Below are 20,230 nucleotides of genomic sequence, written 5' to 3'. Positions count from 1 at the left end.
GGATTCTAGAGAATTTGTAGTTAAATATTTTGGTCTTTGTCATAAATACTAAGAAAAGTTGTCGAAGGATTTTAATAAAAGCAAGAAAATGACATGATCATTTTAAATTAAAAAAATTAAATAATCACTTTGGTTGCAGTGATTATTTACTGGATGGCGAGAAGCAGGAGGATAACAAGTTAAGAGGGTCTGGGTCACAAAGGATGTATTGGCTTGGACCACAGTGGTGATAGTGGAGAATCAAATAAGTTAGTGGAGAAAAGCGGTTGGTTCAAGAAGTGTTAAACTATTAAGTTTCACAGAAAATGGTGGTTGGCTAAATATGGGGCAAAAGTAGGAGGAAAAGAGAGCCTGAGATAACTTAAAGGTTTCTGGGTGACATGGCCGTGGTTAGTAAGAAATATATGCTGTATTTAATTAATGCTTTAATTTATATTAGTGGTATTACATGAATTTAGTATGTTTTCATGAGGAAACCAATATGTTCCCTTCTATTAAGTAGTTCATAAATAATCCAGAATTTTCAAACACTACAGAGATACTTTATAGATGGTAAGGACATATCAAATGTGTAGATTGGTATTGATTGTGGCTATAGTATTTATGATTTTTCAGTACCCAAAACAAGAAGTGGTTATAATATACATAAATGTTGTTATACGCTGATGAAGTAATATGCATAAAGTATACTTTGTGTACATAATAGACCTCAATAATTAAAATTTACTTTTTTTTTTTGAAACTGACATTTGTTTTATATATTGGCATTATATAAATGGGCATTTGTTTTATGTAATGGCATTATATAAATAAAAAATACCCGGCTTATGAACTGTTCGTTTGAATACCTACTGAGTTTCACACTCCAGTCATAATTTTGTTGGTCTGAATTGAATATTTGAGGGTCAGGTATATGTTTACCTTTGATAGCTTCCTCAAAGGGAAAGAATATAGGCATTGGAGTTAGAAATAAGGTTGCATCCTAGTTATACTAACTAGCTGTGTGACATTGTGCTAGACAGAATCACTCTAAACCTTTGCGCTGTCCAATACCATAGCCACTAGTTATGTATGAGTATTGCACTTGAAATGTGGCTAGTTCAGGTTGCAGTGTGCTTTAGTGAGAGTTTCTTAAGTTCTTCATGTCATGATTTGTGTTTTTTGCTTGATTCAGTTTTATTACAGGAGTAGAGATTTCAAATCTCACTGTTGTGATTTTAATTTGCTTGGTATCTTTCTTCATCTCATCCCTCTTCTGGGCCTTTTTTTAAATCCTGTTTTTTATTTAGGGCTTTCTGCTCCTGTTTGGGGGACCTCACATTGTTTTATTCTCTGGTAGGTCTGCTGGATGTTCCATTTCCCTTATAAATTGCTCATGGTTATTTTTCCCACTTCCCTTTACCCAGATGTGAATTACTGTGCGGTCTGTTTATATTTGACATTTGTCAACAACGGAGTGATGTAGATGTCTTTGCTGCATTTTTTTTTTTTCTTTTTTTGGTCCACTTGTATACTGAATGAATACCCTTTTCATCTTTGTAGTCGGAGAGAACAAATTGATCTATAGAGCTCTCAGTCTAGTTTCCTCTGTTCTGATGGTAGCTCCTTCAGTAGTCTCAACTGTTTTGGTGCTGGAATAGGTTTTTATGTAATTCAAAACTCCAAGTACATTTGGAAATGTGGACAGTCACTAGGATTCTTTTTGTCTTGCCTCCTACCACAGAGAAAGCAGTTGCTCATCAAACTTCCCTAGCACAAATCCTCCAAGAGTTGCTCTGTGACAAAATGTAGCTAGATAAAAAAGAATTAGGAAGGGACTGTGTGGAAAAACAGGTTGAACTGCATGGAGGTCTCTGTCTCATTTTCTTATTGAGGAAAGACAGACCATTGGGTCTTTGAGATAGGTTACAATTGGGATAGGGTAATAGTTGGGACATTTTTGTTTCATGGAATAAGGCATGATTCTGGCAAATCTAGATTTTTAAAAATAAGTTCTTTCAGATTCTGACAGTATCATATGGCTCTCATTTTTTTGATAGTCGGAGTTTTCATTTTCTGTGCCATTCACAGATATAGTAATTTAGAAGAGGCTGTGTGTTCTGGGGCTGCTCATCAGATAACATTTTGTATATGCTTGTTTAAAGTCTGATTTTGATTTGAAACAAAATAACACTGACTTTGCTTTTATTAGTTCAGCATTATAAAATCACTGAATATATCAGCATGTTTCATTCTTCTCAGAAATGAGGAGTATTATTATGGCATGGTTAAAATGCAGAATGCCAAAGTGTGAGTCCTGATTTTCATGTAGGTCAGTGAGGGTTGGACATTTCAGGAGATGACATAATGCACAATGTTCTTAATAAGTGAAAAGTATTTATTGGATATAGTTAAATGTTTCAGGGAATCCAAAATTGTTGAAGTACTAGTTTGTTCATTTGCTCTAAAAGCTATAATAACTTTTACACAATTTCTCTTGGGTTTTATGAGAAGATTTTCAGGGCTATGAAATGTTTATTTTCTCTTATTAATATTTCTTTTGGGCTTTCTTAATAAAATATCAAACTCACAATCTTTATAATAGATTTATAAAGATTATTTAGTCTCCATGGTAATGTTTAAGATTTTGTTTTCTATCATCACTATTTATTGTAAATCTTTGCTTGAATTACTTTGAGTTTTTTCACTTAATGTTATTTCTAATAGTGTTTCTTGATCTTCAGGTTCTTTTTATTATTTTACTTGTTAACAGCTGAGGTAGCCCACATCCACATGTGTTAGTCATTTTTTTTTTTTTTTTTTTTTTTTTAGCAGATAAAGGCTTGTTTTATTTAATGGCTGATCTATGTAATCACGGAGGCCAGTATGTACAGACAAAGGGGGCGCTTTTATTTCTTGGTCTCCTCCTCCTTGGACAGAGTCTTGATGATCTCCTCCTTTTTGGCCTGGAGGCGCTCTTCACGGCGCTTTCGTGCTTCCTTGGTCTTAGACCTGCGGGCCTCAGCCTGGTCAGCCAGGAGCTTCTTGCGGGCCTTGTCTGCCTTCAGCTTGTGGATGTGTTCCATGAGAATCCGCTTGTTTTTGAACACATTCCCCTTCACCTTCAGGTACAGGCTGTGATACATGTGGCGATCAGTTTTCTTAGATTCCCGGTATCTTCTGAGCAGCCGGCGCAGAATCCTCATTCTCCTCATCTATGTGACCTTCTCTGGCATTCGGGCATTGGCTGTACCCTTACGCTTACCTATGCCCATGTGCCTGCCCTTCCGGCGGGCCAAGGTGTTTTTCCGGCAGCGAGCCCGGGAATGGACTGTCACAGGCTTGCGGATGATCAGCCCATCTTTGATCAGCTTCCGGATCTGCTGACGCGAGTTAGCATTGGCGATTTCATTGGTCTCATTCGGGTCCAACCAGACCTTCTTCTTGCCACAGCGGAGGACACTAGAGGCGAGCCTCTTCTGAAGCCTAAGCATACACACTCGGCAGTCGGAGGCCTGGGGCCTAAGCTGAGCTTGCCCTAAGTCACGTGAAAGCAGAGATCTGCTCGGCTCCGGTTGTGCCCAGCAAAAAAGGGCCCACGGCTCGGTCCCGGTCGCTGCCTTTGTTCTGCCCGCGTGGGTCGACCCGACACGTGTGCGGCGCGGCGCCTGCCGGGGCAGCCTTTCCGGGTCTCAGTGGCTGCGACGCTCCCCGCTCCCCCTACTCCGGAGGCCCGGGACAAGTGTGCTCCCGCCTACCCCAAACTCCGAGACCAGCCGCTTTACGCCGGCCTCCATCTCATCTCCCCTAACCCCGGCAGCGGTCCCAAGCCCGACCATCCCCTGGCGGAACGCTTCACCGCCGGCAAGGGACCCGCGGGACCTCACCTCATCAGTCATTTTTTCATTGTTATAACTGAATACCGCAGACTGGTTACTTTATAAACAATAGACAGTATTTGGCTCATGACTCAGGAGGTTGAGAAGTCCAAAAGCATGGCATTGGCATCTGATGAAAGCCTTCTTGCTGTGTCATCCCATGGAGAAAGGTGGAATGGCAAGAGAGTGAGTGAGAGAGAAGAAGAGGAAGTGGGCATAAATCATCCTTTTATCAGGAACCCACTCCTGTGATAAAGGTATTAATTCATGAGGGCTCTGCCCCCAGGACCTAATCACTTCTTAAAGGTCTTACTCCTCAACACTGTTGCATGGGGATTAAGTTTCTAACACATGAACTTTGAGGAAGGCACATTCAAACCATAACATCACATACAGACTTACTCCCTTACTTCCCTGTCATTAGGTAGTTTTTCTTTTTTTAATCTTACTCGTGTATTGTTTATGATTGCATATTTAAAGTGTTTTACGATCATTTGCTTACTTACCTGTCTCTTTCAGTAGAAGAAGTAATCTTGAGAACAGATTACTATATTTTACTTATGTTTATATCTCCAATGTTTGAAGTACATTTGGTCCTTAATAAAATTATATGTCTGTTGAGTAAATGTTGTCCATGGCAAAGTAACAAATTCCACAAGAGAAGATATAAACAAAATACAAGGAAGTATTGAGAGATAAGATGCAAAAGCAGGGGGGGATGATGTCTTAAAGTGAGAATACAGTCTTTAATAAAGGCCCTTTATAAAAAAATAATAAAAAGATTAGGAATAACTTGTATTGGCCCTATTTAGAACATACTCCTTTAAATGTATCTAAAGTATTTTCTTCTGAGTAGCTGGAACTATAGGCATCAGTTGGGAATACAGGTGCGAATGACCACACTGGGCTAAGTTTTAATTTTTTTTTTGTAACGATGAGGTCTTACTTTGCTGCCCAGGCTGATCTCCTGCATTCAAGCAGTCCTCTCACCTTGGCCTCCCAAAGTGTTGGGATTACAGGTGTTAGCCACTGCACCCAACCAGATCTCATTTTTACAGTTATGGATACTTTCAAATGGAGCTTATGCCTAAGATTGGAAAGTTGGTAACACAGAAGCTAAGTATCTTCTAGAAATCAGTAGTACAAGGTAAACATTAATTTAATTTTTTTTTTTTTTTAAGTGAAAGCAAGTTTATTAGAGAAGGAAAGAAACAAAGGACTGGCTACTCCAAAGGTAGAGCAGCCAGTTTAATTTATTTTTACCTAGGCAAATGTTTTGTTTACTGTTGTTTGAAAACTGTAGAAATATATGACTTATATGGCAGGTGGAGGTGGGAGGATTGATTGCTTAAGGCCAGAAGTTTCAGACTAGCCTGGGCAGCGTAGTGAGACCCTGTCACTGCATACACCTGCACATGCACACACATGCGTGCACATGCACATAACTGGGCATAGTGGTTGGTGTCTCCCCGTAGTTGGAAGCTGAGGTGGGAGGATCACTTGAGCCCAGGAGTTTGAGGGTGCAGTTAGCTATGATTGTGTTGTTGCACTACAGCTGCACTCCAGCCTGAGAGACAGAGACTGCTTCTTAAAAAAAAATTAACTTGGTTTGGGCTGATTCCACATATTTCTTGGATAGGAAAATCATATTACTACTTTTATTTTCCCTAGTTATGCAGATTCTGTGAGAAAAGTTTATTTTCACTGCTGTTGAATTTTTGCTAGAACTTTATTCCTGTTAGAAGTCTGCACTGGAGTTTTATTTTCAGATTGGGTATTAGGATTTGTCATTAAAAAAAAAAAAAGTCTCCCTCAAATGGCATTCTTTGCAATGATCTGTTTTTCAGTTTAGTACATAGTCCAGAAGGAAGGCATCATTATATATTAGAAAGAACGTTGGACTCAGTGTTAAGAGACAGGGGCTTTAGTTTCACCACTGTCCTTGGTTGTATGTTTTAGTTTCACTACTATCCTTGGAAGTATATTTAGATAAGCTGTTCAACTTCTCTGTGCCTTGATGTTCTTATTTATGAAATGAAGGAACTGATTGAATCTTTAAAGATTTTTCTAGCTCATGCATATGAAATACAAGTAATTTTATGAAGTAGGGAACTGAACAGTGTGCAGTAATTTAGTTTATACATCACAAATATTACAAAGATAAAATGTATTCTACTAAATAGGAATTAATAGCTTTTTGTATATAAAAATTAGTTTAAAAATCAGTTTAGAAGTGATTAAAATTTATTTACATATTATGATTATTTACATAATGATATCTATACTAATTTAAAATGTGAAAATGAATAAATGACTTCTATACATTCTCATTTCTCTTCTCATTAGTTTAAAAGTATAGTTTATTGAGTGTGTTATATGTCAGCCTGAAGGTAGTGGGTATGTTTACAAAATTGTTTTCAGGTGTCATTTCTTGAGCCTAATTATCAATTACACATCTTCACCTGTTACCTAAGACTTTAAGATAGATTCTGTGGAAAAGAGCCCTTGCCTGAGGCCTCAGACCCTTTGAAGGCTCTTACTACTACTATGGCATAATTTTCTTTGATATAAGGTTATAATTTCCTTTTAAAAAAATGTTTTATTTTTATTTTTTAACAAAACACACCTCTCATGGGAAGGACTGTCATTTCCTAACCTTAATATTGAGAGATACCACTGAAAGTGTTCTCTTCTGTTCTCCATATCTTAAGAACAACTTTTGGGACTAATCATACAGATAGTTTTTTTGTTTGTTTGTTTTTTAGAGAGGAAATTAAGTAATCTGGAGATCACAAAGAGCAATGAAGGTCCTGTTGTTCCTTTTGACTTTTATTTTAATATTTACCTATTTATGTAATGAACGTGTTATGTAGGTCTCTTGGCCTCCCCTTAGTGATATTGGTATTACCATTAAAAAATACTAGTAACATTCATTTATTCAGCAAGTGTTTTGAGTATTATGTACCAATCATTATGCTAAGTATTGGAGATTATTAGTGAATGTTATAGAAGATTAATTTTGACTGTATGCATTATTGAAAAATTCAGATCTTAGACTCACATCTTAATATTTTTCTTAAAGCATGTTATTATGTTTGGAGCCAGATTCCAGGGGTGTTAGAGATACCTTTCCACCTATGGGAGGTTCTGGTACAGGCATTTAGGTCATTGGCATTTTTTAAGAGTTCAGATAAGTTATTGCTCTGTCTTTCCCTATTTTTGTTTTTTGTTTTTTCTAAGATGCATTTATATCATTAATTTATGTATTTCTAATATATGGTCTGGGTTATCTGGTGTAAGGAAAGTGGATGTGCTGTGGTCAAGAATAGGTCGAAGCAAACTTGCAGTCCAGTATGACTCAGCAAGTTTGTAGTGCAGGTGCACAGCTCTGCTCATTATGTAACTATGCCTTGTGAGGTGCATTAGGTGATCACCCATGTGAGCTAGTGCTTGACTTGGAGCCATTATTGTCCGTGAAAGGTATAATTACTCTGCTAACATGGTACATGTGCCTCACACCAAGGCTCACTTGCACCCTGAGAGAGTAAAGCCATGTTGAAACTGTCTATGATTCCTTGAGTGTTTTTCCAGCTACCTGCCGTTTATCTACTGACTCCCCTTATACTCCAGACAGTTAGAAATAAGAGGCAAATATTTGGAAGTTTTTTGATAAGGAATCAGACCCTGGCATCTGAAAAGAATTCCTAACATTGTGTGAAGTTGAGATCTGGTACATATATATGTGCAGTCAGCCGTTTGTATCCATAGGTTTCATGTCTGTGGATTCAGTCAACTACAGGTTGAAAATAATCAGAAAAATTTAAAAAGATGGTTGTTTCTGGACTGAACATGTACAGACTATTTTTTCTTGTCATTATGCCCTAAACAATGCAGTTAACCATACATAGCATTTACATTATATTAGATATTGTAAGTAATCTAGAGTTAAAGTATAGGAGAGGATGTACATAGGTTATATGCGAATACCACACCATTTTATATAAGAGACTTAAGCATTTGTGGATATTTGTTTCCAAGGGAGGTCCTGGAACCAATATCTCATGGATATCAAGGAGTGACTGTATTTATATTTGGCTATGTATACATATTTACATATATCTGTATGTTTATAAAGTTAAAAATGCACACGACTTTTTTCCAACTATTCATATATAGCTATATACATATTTACATATAGCTATGTGTGATTATATCTGTATATTTATAAAATTAAAAATGCATACATGACTTTTCCAACTACTTGGCAGTGAGGTGGCATCTGATGCAAAGTTTGTATGTGTTTGATATGTATCTGTTACGCATTTAATAAATGTGAATTATTTTTCTATTACTTTGTGATGCCATTAAGAAACATTACGTTTTCATGACCTAGATTTTTCCCCTCTACATAAAAAGATTGGTAACACCCTGGGTGAGGTGAACATTGAACTTCTGGCTCCCCTTGAGTGCTGTTGGTGTAAATGTAAATTAATAAGGCCGGGCGCGGTGGCTCAAGCTTGTAATCCCAGCACTTTGGTAGGCCGAGGCGGGTGGATCACGAGATCGAGAGATCGAGACCATACTGGTCAACATGGTGAAACCCTGTCTCTACTAAAAATACAAAAAATTAGCTGGGCATGGTGGCGCGTGCCTGTAATCCCAGCTACTCAGGAGGCTGAGGCAGGAGAACTGCTTGAACCCAGGAGGCGGAGGTTGCGGTGAGCCAAGATCGCGCCATTGCACTCCAGCCTGGGTAACAAGAGCGAAACTCTGTCTCAAAAAAAAAAAAAAAAAGTAAATTAATAGAATTTTCATAAAGAACAACTTATTTATATCTACTAATTTATGGTGCATATTCTTTGATTCAGCAATTCTTCTAGGGATTTATCTTGGGAAATTCTCACATTATTGCAGAAAGAAATGTTCAAGAATGTCCCCTGAAGCTGTAACATGACACATTGTAAATGACCCAGATATCTGTCAGCAGGGATTAGTTAAATGAATGATATATCCCATCCCAATATATGCAGAGGAGTTTTGTTTTGTTTTTGGTGACTATGAATCTTTCTGGATACTCTCAAATGTACCACACTATTTTAATTTCATAGTTTTGTAATAGCATGTTTTGATATCTGGTAGGTTAAGTTTAATGTTATCATTCTTATTTTAAAAGTTATAACCATATATAAAAAGCCTTAATGGATAATATTACTGAGTGTCAGTGTAACTGCTAGTTAGCTTTGTCGAATCGTAACATTTTCTTCTTTTAGCTGAAGGTTACTCTTCTTGAGGTAAACCTTATACTGAGTCATTGTCATTCTCAGTATGGTTTTATATTTGCGCAATGTGTATTGTTGCTGTAAATTAGATAAAGTGTTGCGTGTTTTTAAACATTATATGTCTTTCTGCAAGTTTTTTCCCCTTCATGTTATCTTTATAATTTGGTGTTTGGGCTCTGGTTCAATTATATAATTATATTATCCATCTAGATATTCAGTGATTAAAACTCAAATTATTTATATATTCCCCTGTTGATAAATTTTTAGTTTTTTTTGTTTAGTTTTTTTTTTGTTGTTGTTGTTACTGTTGCAAAAACATTCTGTACATATGTTCTTGGGTACACATGTTTCTCTCCAAGGCAAAAACTTAGAAATACAATTACTGGGTATGTGTATCATTGACTCTAAATTTTGTTGTTAGCCCCTGAAGTCGTTATCATACTAGTTTATACTCCCACCTGCACCTTTACAAACCATGATATTGTTAGACTTTAAAACTGTTTTCTAGCCTGATGTCAATTTGTTTGTATTTCCCTGATTGCTAGCTAGGTGAAATATATATTTTAAATATATTTATTGACTGTTTGAGTTTCTTAATCTTTGAGTTGCTTGTCAGTTTTTTTGCTAGTTTTCTTTTGGGTTGTTGACACTTTTTCTTTTCTTTTCTTTTCTTTTTGAGATGGAGTCTTGCACTGTCACCTGGGCTGGAGTGTAATGGTATGGTCTCATCTCGGCTCATTGCAACCTCTGCCTCCCAGGTTCAAGCAATTCTCCTGCCTCAGCCTCCTCAGCCTCCCGAGTAGCTGGGAATACAGGCGCCTGCCACACGCCTGGCTAATTTTTTGTATTTTTAGTAGAAATGAGGTTTCACTGTGTTGGCCAGGCTGGTCTTGAACTCCTCACCTCATGCTCCATCACCCTCGGCCTCCCAAAGTGCAGGGATTACAGGCATGAGCCACCATGCCTGGCTGCCTTTTTCTTATTTATTTGTAGAAGTTATTTGTACATTCTGAATGAATTCTGTGTTAGTTAATATGCATTACACATTTTCTCTTGCTGTGAGTACCTTATTTTTATATTTTGTTTATGGTGTTTTTAGTTTGACACAAGTTTAAAATTTTAATATATTTAAAATTGTTAATAGTTTTGTGTATAGTCTCACTTTTTGGGTCCTGTGTAGGGAAAGCTCTCTACCCTGAAGTTACAATCTCCTTCTCCTGTATTTTCAATTCTGATAGTTGTAAAGCTTTGTTTTTCACACCTAGGGATTTAGTCTACATGTTAATTTTTGTGTATGATGAGGTGGGCACTAAATTTGTATTTTTCCATATAGGTATCTAGTTGTCCTTGTGTGACTTATTGAAGAGTCTGTTTTTTTCTAATGAATTTGTAATGGCATTTCTGCCATATAAAATTTTTTATATATTCATAAGTTTATTATTTCACTTGGTTCTTTTTTATATTTCTGTTGGAATAACGTGCCATTTTTTTAAGTACAGCTTTTAGATACATCTTGACATTAGTTAGTGTGGGCTCTTCTGCCTGTTCTTCAAAATTTTTTTACCTTAATTCTAAGCTCTTTCATAAGCATTTATTTTTTTATTCAGGTAAAATTCATTTAACATATGATTAATCATTTTAAAGTGAGCACTTAGTAGTATTCACTACATTCACAAGGTTGTGTAACAACCACCTCTGTCTAGTTCAAAAGCATTTTCATTACTCCAGAAGGAAACTCTGTACCCATTAAGTGGTCACTCTCCACTGTCTTCCCTGCTTCCCCTCAGCTTCTGACTACCACCAATCTGCTGTTTCTATAGATTTACATGCTCTCCAAATGTCATAAACAGAATCCTGCAATCGAAGACCATTTTTGTCTGGGTGCTTTCACTTAGCATAATATTTTTGAGGTTGATCCACATTGTAAAAGGTAACAAGTATTAGCACTTCATTTCTTTTTTATGGCTGAATAATATATCATTGTTTGTATACATGTGATTTGTTTATAAATTCATCTGCTGATGGGCATTTGGGTTGTATCTATTTTTTGGCTATTGTGAGTAGTGTTGCTGTGAACATGTGTGCGCCTATATTTGTTTTGAGTACCTGTTTTCAGTTCTCTTGGTTATATATCTAGGAATAGAATTACTGGATCATGTGGTAATTCTGTTTAACTTTTTCAGGAACCACCAGACTTTTCTGTAGCAGCTGAAATGTTTTATGTTTCCACCAGCAATGTACAGAGGTTCTAATTTCTTTATATTCTCTAACATTTATTCATTAAAAATATTATATCCATCCTAGTGGGTCAGAAGTGGTATCTAATGATGAGTGAGGAATGAATAATGATGAATAAGAATGAATAATGATGTTGAACACATATTCAGGTGCTTGCAGACCATTTGCATTTTTGAAGGAGTGTTTATCCGGGCTTTGTCTATCTTTTAAATTGGTGGTTATGTCCTCTGCACAAAAGTTTTTAATTTTTATGAAGCCCATCTTACCTGTTTGGTTGCTTGTGCTTTGGGTGTCATATCCAAGAATCAGTTGCTAAATCCAGAGTCTTGAAGATTTATCCCTGTTTTTTTTCTGAAGATTTCTTTAAAAAGTTTATGGTTTTAACCCTTATTTAGGTTGTTGATTGATGCTGAGGTAATTTTTATGTATAGAGTGAGATAGAGGTCTAAATTAACTATTTTGTTTGTAAATATCTGTTTGTTTCAGCACCATTTGTTGAAGAGACAGATTTTCCCCTATTGAATGATATTGGCACCCTTACTGAAAATCAACTGGCTCTAGATGTATGGGTTTGTTTCTGGACGTTCAGTTCTATTCCATTCATCTATATGTGTGTCCGTATGCTAATATACACTGTCTTGCTTAATGTAGCTTCGTAGTAAGTTTTGAAATTGAGAAGTGTTCCAGCTTTGTTGTTCTTTTTCAAAATTGCTTTGGCTATGTGGAGGCCACTGGCAGTTCCTTATGAATCTGCATATTGGCTTTTCAATTTCTGCAAAAACGACTGTTGGAATTTTGATAGTGATTACACTGAATCTGTAAATTGTTTTGGTTACTGTTATCATCTTATTAAGTCTTCCAACCATGACCACAGGATATCTTTCTATTTTTGAGATCTTCTTTAATTTCTTTCAGCCATGTTTATAGTTTTCAGCATACAAGTATTTTACCTCCTTCATTAAATTTATTCCTAAGTATTTTGTTCTTTTGTATTGTAAATGCAATTGTTTTCTTAATTATCTTTTTTGGTTTTAAAATTTCTGGTGTACGGAAACACAACTAATTTTTGAGTGTTGATGTTATACACTGCAATTTGCTAAATTAATGTATTAGCTCTAATAGTCATTTTATGAATTAATTGGGATTTACTATATGTAGGATCATGGTCATCTGTGAATTGAATTGATTTTACTTTTTCTTTTCCAATTTGGATGTCTTTTATTTCTTTTTCTTGCCTAATTGCTCTTGCTAGCACTTGCAGTACAGTGTTGGATAATAGTGCTGAAAGTGGGGATCTTTGTCTTATTTTTTATTTTAAGGGCAAAGCTTTCAGTCTTTCACCATTGAATATGATGTTAGCTGTGTGTTTTTTGTAAACACCCTTTATCATGTTGAGGAAATTAGTGTCTATTTTTAGTTTGAGTATATGTCCCTTCATTCTATTAATGTGATATATTACATTCATTGATTGATTTTCTTATGTTGAACCATCCCTGCATTTCTGGGATAAAGTCTCTTGCCTGTGCCTGTAATCCTTTTAATATGCTGTTGGATTCAGTTTGCTAGTATTTTGTTGAGGATTTTTGCATTGCTGTTTATAAGACATGTTAGTCTGTAGTTTTTTTGTGAGTCTTTGGCTGGCTTTGGTATCAAGATAATTACTGGCCTCATAGAATGAATTAGGAAATCCTTTCTCTTCTGTTGTTTTTAGAAGAGCTTGAGAAGGATTGCTTTAATCCTTCTTAAAGGTTTGACAGAATTCGCCAGTGAAGCTATCTGGTTCTGAACTTTTCTTTTTTTTGGTGGTTTTTGATTCCTGATTCGGTCTCCTTATCTGTCACAGATCTATTCAGATTCTCTTCTTGAGTGAGTTTTTATAGTTTGTGTGTTTTTAGGAATTTGTCCACTTCATGTAGATTATCTAATTTTTTGGTGAACCATTGTTCATAATATTCTCTAGAAAACATTTTTGTTTATTTTTTAGAGTTGGGGGTCCATGTTGCCCAGGCTGGAGTGCAGTGGTTATTCAGGATATGATCATGGTGCACTGCAGCCATGAACTCCTGTCCTTAGGTTGTCTTCCTGCCTCAGCCTCTTGAGTTTCTGGGACTATTGGTGCATATATCAAACAAGCTGGCCGTAAGATTTCCTTTTAATCTTTTTTATTTTGTAAGGTCAGCCGTAGTGTCTCCACTTTTATTTGTGATTTTAGTTATTTGCATCTTCTGTGTTTTATTTTTTTGGGTTTTTTTTTTTTTTTTTGAGTCAGAGTTTCACTGTTGCCAGGCTGGAATGCAGTGGCATGATCTCGGCTCACTGCAACCTCTGTCTCTGGGTTCAATTAATTCTCCTGCCTTGGCCCCCTGAGTAGCTGGGACTACAGGCGCATGCCACCATACCCAGCTAATTTTTTGTATTTTTAGTAGAAACAGGGTTTCACCATGCTGGCCACGATGGTCTCAATCTCTTGACCTCGTGATCCTTCCGCTTTGGCCTCCCAAAATGCTGGGATTACAGGTGTGAGCCACTGTGCCTGGCCCTCTTTTTTTTTTTTTTTTTTTTTCTTTGTCATCTAACCAGAGGTTTGTCAATTTTGTTGATCTTGTCAAAGAACCATCTTTTGGTTTCCTTTGATTCTCTCTATTGTTTTTCTGTTCTCTCTTTTATTACTGTTCTAATTTTTTATGTTTTTGTCTGTTCTGCAGGCTATAGGTTTAGTTTGCTACTCTTTTTCTAGTTCTTTAAGTTGTAAAGATTATTGATTTGATATCTTTTAAACGTAGGCATTTACTCCTCCTCTGAGGACTGCTTTTGCTGCATTCCATAAGTTTTGGTATGTTGTGTTTTTGTCTTCATTTATCTATATTTTCTAATTTCCTGTGTGATTTCTTTGACATATTGGTTGTTTAAGAGTGTGTTGTTTAATTTCTACATTTTTTTTCTTTTTTTTAAAATAAAATAAAAAATTATTTACTTTTTAAGACAAAATCCTCCTGGATAATTTCCACATAGTTAAGATTTTTCATTTTTCTCCTATTATTAATATCTAACTTCATAGAGGTCAGAGAAGATACTTTGTATGATTTAATCTCTTTTAATTTGTTGAGACTTATTTTGTGGCTCAAAATGTGGTCTGTCTTGGAGAATGTTTCATGTGCACTTGAGAAGAATGTCTGTTCTGCTGTTACTAGGTAGATGTTCCCCATAGGTCTGTTAGGTCTAGTTGTCTCATTAAATCTTCTCTTTCCTTATTGATCTTTCTAAATGTTCTAGCTGTTATTGAAAATGGGAGTATTGAAGTTTCTATTATTGTGACATTATCAATTTTCCTTCATTTCTGACAGTGCTTTCTTCCTATGTTTTGGGGGTTCTGTTGTTTAGTATATATATTTACAGTTTTTTTATGTTCTTGAATTGACTTCCATAAGTATTTTAGAATCAGGTTATCAAGGTACCATCCTTGTGCTTTCAGGTCTCCCTTTAGTGCTTTCTGTTGGTGGAACCTAGTAGGAGACCAGTTGACCAAAGAAAGATGGAATAGTGAATGTGTAATAGTAATTATGGGCTGGTTGACTGCCTTCTGCCTTCCACCCTATTCTCATCTATACCATATTCAGATTAACTTGGAGTTTTAATCATGTAGGTAGGATCCTTCTCTGTTTTGCAGGGGTGTTGTGATGGATCAAAGTCTTTCTTTTTTTTTTTTTTGAGATGGAGTCTCGTTCTGTCCCCAGGCTGGAGTGCAGTGGCGTGATCTCAGCTCACTGCAACCCAACTCCCTGGTTCAAGCCATTCTCCTCCCTCAGCTTCCTGAGTAACTGGGATTACAGGCACACACTGCCATGCCCAGCTAATTTTTGTATTTTGAGTAGAGGCGGGGTTGGGATTTCACCATGTTGGCCAGGATGGTCTTGATCTCCTGACCTCGTGATCTGCCCGCCCCAGCCTCCCAAAGTTCTGGGATTACAGGCGTGAGCCTCTGTGCCCGGCCTGGATCAACGTTTTCTATTCTATATTGTTTGACTTGCCTTAGTAAGAATTGAGGGGGTGGGGTGATGAGTTAAAGGCATGTGCTTAAGTTTTATTCCCAAAATACTTTTTCATTTGTATTGCAGATAATTACAGGAGAGGAATCCTGGATATAAACAGTAGGCAGCAACTGTAACACATGCAGAAAAGGTATTTATTGGAAGGGTATTAGGTTGCTTCAGAATTGACATAAAAGTCTGAAGAACTAGGTTTAGTAAACAGGCATTAAGTGAAGCCAGATACTCAGAGCCACTGCCAATGCTGCTGATTAATTAGCATCGGTTATGGCATTGCTACCTCCGGATACTGGATGTCTCTGCTTCCAGAGTGATTTCTTAAATTGAATTGTTTCTTTACAGGTGTGTAGTCATTGCTTACGCATAGGTGATAGGCAATACCCTTGCTGCTAGATGTTAGGAAGATTAAGTATCTTGAATTTTTCTGGCTTCTGTAGGAAGAGGAGGGATTCTGCTACCATTATACTAATTAATTCCTTAATGTTTTGGCAGCTTAAGAAGCATAAAGGAAATGGAAGGGAACCCTATATTTTATTATGGTGACTTGTAATAAGGGGATGAAGTTTTTATTTGTGCTGTGCTATTTAGAAATACAGATGTAAATAGACTTTTTAGACTCTATCCTTTCAGCACTTTTTGTTCAGGGGTTTAAAGTAGGGGTTGGTACTATTCACCTGATAGGGAGCTTGGAAACATGGAAATATTTTTTGGTTGTCAGAATGATGGGGGTGAGGGCACTATTGCACTTAATGAATGTGGGCCATATATATTAAACATCCCATGGTGCCTTCGTGGTTCTGCACAATAGATAATTGAATTATCCCCCTCATAATGTCAGTATTGCACTTAAACATTAGGTTAATGGATCATCTTGATGAAGGGCTAAAAGTTATTAATAGCCTCCTTTGCTTCACTGTCTGCACCTCTGGCTGAGGATTATTTCTCATTTCGTTGCTTTGCTGTTTTCTTTCCTTAGTTCAAGGGACTTGATTCCTTTCAAACTCCAAAAATTTTATTTTCAAAGTCTAGCTTTGACCAGGCTTAGTGGCTTATCCTTATAATCCCAGCACTTTGGAGGACCAAGGTAAGAGGATTGCTTGAGGCCACAAGTTGGAGACCAACCTAAGCCACATAGTGAGACCCTGTCTCTAGAAAAAAATTAAAAAAAAAAATTAGCTAGATGTGGTGGCACACACTGTATTTTCGGGTACTCGGGAGGCTGAAGTGAGAGGATCACTGAAGCAGGAGGCAGTAGTGAGCTATCATTGTGCCACTGTACTCCTACCTGAGTGATAGAGTAAAACCCTATCTCTAAAAAGAAAACAAACAAAAACTGTGAAAAGGTGCCCTGTAGCATGGAAGAAAATATTTGCAAGTTACATATCTGAAAAGATATTAATATTCAGAATATATAAAGAACACCTACAACTCAACAACAAAAAACCCTGATTTTAAAATGGGCGAAGGACTTGAAAATACGTTTTTCTGAATAAGATGTACAAATAGCCAATAAGCACATGAAAAGATGCTGAACACCACTAATCTTCAGGGAAATATAAAGCAAAACCACAGTAAGAAACCACTTCAAGTAACAAGTGTTGGTGAGGATTTGGAAAAACTAGAAACCTTGTGCATTGCCGAGGGGAATGTAAAATGGTTTAGCTGCTGTAGAAAACGGGATGGTGTGTTCCTTAAATAATTAAGTATAGAATTATCATAAAATCCAGCAATTCCGTCTTTGGAATGCCTATTTATTTATTTATTTATTTTTAAATTAATTTATTTACTTTAGTTGCATACAATATCTGGCATTTCTCCCCATGTTATCCCTCTCCACCCTCCTCTCCCCCCAACCCCCCGCTGTCTCTCCCTTCCCCCCTCAACTTCCCCAATGTGTGATGCTTCTCTTCCTGAGTCCACATGTTCTCATTGTTCAACACCCACCTATGAGTGAGAACATACGGTGTTTGGCTTTCTGTTCTTGTGTTAGTTTGCTGAGAATGATGGTTTCCAGATTCATCCAAGTCCCTACAAAGGACACAAACTCGTCTTTTATGGCTGCGTAGTATTCCATGATGTATATGTACCACATTTTCTTTGTCCAGTCTATCGTTGATGGGCATTTGGGTTGATTCTATGGAAGTCTAGTATTTCTTTCTTTTTGAGACAGCGTTCCCAGTCGACACTCAGAAACAGGTTGTTCAATTTCCAAGTGGTTGTGCGGGTTTATGTGTGTTTCTTGATCCTGAGTCCTAGTCTGACTGCACTGTGGTCTGATAGACTGTTATGATTTCTGTTCTTTTGCATTTGCTGAGGAGTGATTTGCTTCCAACGATGTGGTCAATTTTAGAGTATGTGCAATGTAGTGCTGAGAAAAATGTATACTCTGTGGATTTGGGGTGGAGCATTCTGTATATGTGTATTAGGTCCGCTTGGTCCAGCCCTGCATTCAATTTCTGGATATCCTTGTTAATTTTCTGTCTCATTGATCTAATATTGACAGTGGAGTGTTGAAGTCTCCCACCATTATTGTGTGGGAGTCTAAATCTCGTTTTAGGTCATTAAGAACTTGCTTTATGTATGTGGGTGCTCCTGTGCTGGGGGCGTATGTATTTAGGATACTTAGCTCTTCCTGTTGGATTGATCCTTTTACCATTATGTAGTGTCCTCCTTTGTCTCTTTTGATCTTTGTTGAAGTCCATTTTATCAGAGACTACGATTACAACCCCTTTTTTTTTTGTTTGTTTGTTTTTTTTTTGTTCTCCATTTGCTTGGTAAATCTTCTTCTATCCCTTTATTTTGAGTCTGTGTGTGTCTTTGTATGTGAGATCGGTTTCCTGAATACAGCACACCGATGGGTTCTGACTTTTTATCCAGTTTGTCAGTCTGTTTCTTTTGATTGGGGCGTTTAGGCCATTTACATTCAATGTTAATATTGTTATGTGTGTATTCGATTCTGCTATTTTGTTACTGACTGGTTTTCTTTCCCATTAGTTGCTTCATTTTCTTCATTGCATTTTTGGTCTTTGCCAACTGGTTTGCTTTTGCAGGGACTGGTACTTGTTCCTTTCCATGCTTAGTGCTTCTTTCAGGAGCTCTTGTAGGGCCGGTCTGGTGGTGACAAAATCTCTCAATAATTCCTTGTCCTTAAAAAATTTTATTTCTCCTTTACTTACGAAGCTTAGTTTGGCTGGATATGAGATTCTGTGTTGAAATTTCATTTCTTTAAGGATGTTGAATATTGGCCCCCACTCTCTTCTGGCTTGTAGGGTTTCTGCAGAGAGATCTGCTGTGAGTCTGATTGGCTTCCCTTTGTGGGTGGCCTGACCTTTCTCTCTGGCTGCCCTTAGCATTTTTTCCTTCATTTCATCCCTGGTGAATCTGATGATTATGTGCCTTGGGGTTGCTCTTCTTGAGGAATGTCTTTGGGGAGTTCTCTGTATTTCTTGAATTTGAAATTTGGACTGCCTTGCTAGGCTTGGGAAGTTCTCCTGGATAATATCCTGGAACATGTTTTCCAGCTTGGATTCATTCTCCCCGTCATATTCAGGTACACCAATCAAGCGTAGATTAGGTCTTTTCACATAATCCCATATTTCTTGGAGGCTTTGTTCATTTCTTTTCATTCTTTTTTCTCTTGTCTTGCCTTCTCTTTTTATTTCATTGAGTTGATCTTCAATCTCTGATATCCTTTCTTCTCCTTGATCCATCTGGCTATTAAAACTTGTGTTTGCTTCACGTAGTTCTTGTGCTGTGTTTTTCAACTGCATCAAGTCGTTTATGTTCTTCTCCATGCTGGTTATTCCAGTTAGCATTTTTCTAACTTTTTTCCAAGGTTTTTGGTTGCTTTGCATTGAGTTAGAACATGTTCCTTTAGCTCAGAAATATTTGTTATTAGCCACCTTCAGAAGCCTGTTTCTGTCAATTCGTCGCACTCTTCGGTCAAGTTGTGATTCTGTGTTGTTGAGTTGTGATGTCTTGAAGGAGAAGAGGTGTTCTGGTCTTTGATGGTTTCATCTTTTTTGTGCTGTTTTTTTCCCCCATCTTTGTGGATTTACCTGGCTGTGGTGTCAGGGAGCTGCTTGATGAGGTGGCTTGTCTGCCTAGGAAGGTCAGGTTTCCGTAGTTCTCTAACATCACATTCCTATATAAATTCTGCTGTGCAGTGTCCAGGCATTGCCACTCCTCCAGAGAGAATTCTGTGGCCACATCCCTAAATGTCAATGGTTCCATTTCTAGGCTTCCAGAGGATCCTGGCATCTTAGCTGTGGATCTCCAAAACTTTCAGGTCACAGAGCCACACAAGCTAGGCATCTGGGAGAATAGGACACAGAGCAGTGGAGACGAGACCCGGAGCTGCGGCTACAGGGAAAGACAAAGGCCTCGCCATATATCGGAATGCTGAATTTTATGATAATTCTATACTTAATTGTTTAATTATTTCCAAAAGAAGTGAAAGTGAAACTAAAACAGATACTGTACACCCATATTCGTAGCAGCATCCATATGTACAATGGACTAATATTTGGTCTTCAAAAGGAAGGAAATCTTGAAGACATAATGCTAAGTGAAATAAACCAGTTACAACAGGGTAAATATTGTATAACTCCACTTAAATGAAGTACCTAGAATAATCAGATTCATAGAGATAGAAGGTTAGAATGGTGGCTTCTGGGGACTTAGGGAAAGGGCAGAGTGGATTTAGTGTTTAATAGAGACAGGATTTTTGTTGGGAAAATGAAGTTCTGATGGATGGTGATGGTGGTTACACAGCAGTGTGACTGTACTTAATGATACAGAACTGAACACT

General features: G+C 37.2%; 1 protein-coding gene and 1 pseudogene across 1 annotated transcript in view; one reads left to right on the top strand and one right to left on the bottom strand.

Moving 5' to 3' along the window:
- The window catches only part of MAN1A2 (mannosidase alpha class 1A member 2), a 165,303-nt gene that overhangs the window by 3,994 nt on the left and 141,079 nt on the right, over positions 1–20,230 (top strand). The gene's annotated exons all lie outside the window — the stretch shown is intronic.
- Positions 2,816–3,510, bottom strand: LOC141580311 (large ribosomal subunit protein eL19-like; annotated as a pseudogene).

Source organism: Saimiri boliviensis, chromosome 11 (genome assembly GCF_048565385.1).
Source record: "Saimiri boliviensis isolate mSaiBol1 chromosome 11, mSaiBol1.pri, whole genome shotgun sequence".
In the NCBI taxonomy this organism is placed as follows: Eukaryota; Metazoa; Chordata; class Mammalia; order Primates; family Cebidae; genus Saimiri; species Saimiri boliviensis.
Note: the sequence above shows the minus strand (reverse complement) of the source record. Positions and strands in the feature narration are given on the sequence as shown.